This window comes from Nycticebus coucang, chromosome X (genome assembly GCF_027406575.1).
Source record: "Nycticebus coucang isolate mNycCou1 chromosome X, mNycCou1.pri, whole genome shotgun sequence".
Classification (NCBI taxonomy): domain Eukaryota; kingdom Metazoa; phylum Chordata; class Mammalia; order Primates; family Lorisidae; genus Nycticebus; species Nycticebus coucang.
Window position 1 is genome coordinate 87,182,817 of NC_069804.1, and position 2,026 is coordinate 87,184,842.

Sequence of the window (2,026 nt, forward strand, 5' to 3'; positions counted from 1 at the left end):
TGCAAATCTCTTGCTCACTTATAGAGAGGGTTTTTTGCACTTTGCTTATTGTCTAATTTGAGTTCTCTTTAGATTCTAATTATCCAGCCTTTGTCAGATTCATAACATGAAAAAATTCTCCCATTTCTAGGGATGTCTGTTTGCTCTGTTTGTGGTATTCTTAGCTGTGCAAAAGCTTTTTAGCTTGATCAAGTCCCAGTTATTTATTTTTGGTATTGCTGCAATTGATGGGGGGGGCGTCTTCCTGATAATTTTTTTTCCCAGGCCAAAATTTTCAAGTATTTTCCCCTCATTGCCTTCCAGAATTTTTATTGTTTCCTATTTTTTCCTTTGTAAGGAATAATTTTATTATGCTTGGCTACTTGCAGAATTTCCTCCTTCATATTAACATTGGCAAAATTAATTGCAAGGTGTCTAGGAGATGCTTTGTTTGGACTGAGTCTCACTAGGTTTCTGAAATTATCTACTATCTGAATTTTTGTGTCTCTTGAAATACTTGGGAAGTTCTCAGTTATAATGTCCTGGAGCAAACAGTCTGTGCCTTTGGCACCACCCTCATATCCTTCAGGAATCCCTATAATGCTGATGTTTGTTTTCTTGGAATGATCGCATAATTCTCTTCAGTAGTATTCTGTTCTTGTTCTCTGTTTTTTCTGCCTCTTTGAATGATTATAATAGTTCAAAAGGCCTGTGTTCCTTATCTCATATTCATTCTTCACACTGTGTTCTGAGGGACTCTACTGTATTTTGAAGCTCCTCAAATTACCTTTTACAATTCCTAAAGCTCTGCTATAACTTTCCTCATTCTGTCCTTATCCTTGGTGACTTTGTCATTGAATTAATTTCTTTTTTTTTATTCTTTATTTCTTTATTTTTTTTTATTAAATCATAGCTGTGTACATTAGTGCAATCAAGGGGTACAATGTGCTGGTTTCATGTACAATTTGAAATATTTCCATCAAACTGTTTAACATAGCCTTCATGGCATTTTCATAGTTACTGTATGTAGACATTTGTATTCTGCATTTAGTAAGTTTCACCTATGCCCATCCCAAGATGCCTCTTAGGTATGACCCCACAATTACTCTCCCTCCACCCCAACCTCCCCCCTCCCCTCCCCTCCCTTGCCCTTTCCCCATATTTTTGTGCTATAGTTAGGTTATAGCCATCATATGAAAGCTATAAATTAGCTTCATAGTAGGGCTGAGTACATTGGATAGTTTTTCTTCCATTCTTGAGATACTTTGCTAAGAAGAATATGTTCCAGTTTCACCCATGTAAACATGAAAGAGGTAAAGTCTCCATCTTTCTTTAAGGCTGCATAAATTTCCATGGGATACATGTACCACAATTTGTTAATCCATTCGTGGGTTGATGGGCACTTGGGCTTCTTCCCTGACTTAGCAATTATGAATTAGGCTGCAATAAACATTCTTATACATATGTCTTTGTTATATTGTGATTTTTAGTCTTCTGGGTATACACCTAGTAAAGGAACTATAGGATCAAATGGTATGTCTATTTTTAGATCTCTAAGTGTTCTCCAAACATCCTTTCAAAAGGAACAAATTAGTGTGCATTCCCACCAGCAGTGTAGAAGTGTGCCCTTTTCTTCACATCCACGCCAACATCTCTGGTTTTGGGATTTTGTTATGTGGGCTAATCTTACTGGGGATAGGTGATATCTCAAAGTAGTTTTTATTTGCATTTCTATGATGATTAAGGATGATGAGCATTTTTTCATGTGTCTGTAGGCTGTGCACCTGTCTTCTTCAGAGAAGTTTCTCTTGAAGTATTTTGCCCACCCTGAGATGGGATCACTTGTTCTTTTCTTGCTAATATGTTTGAGTTCCTTGTGGATTCTGGTTATTAAACATTTGTCAGAGGTATAACCTGAAAATATTTTCTCCCATTCTGTGGGCTGTCTGCTTGCTATACTTATTATGTTCTTGGCTGTGTGGAAGATTTTTAGTTTGATTAGGTCCCAGTAGTATATTTTTGATACCGCTTCAATTGTCTGGGGAAT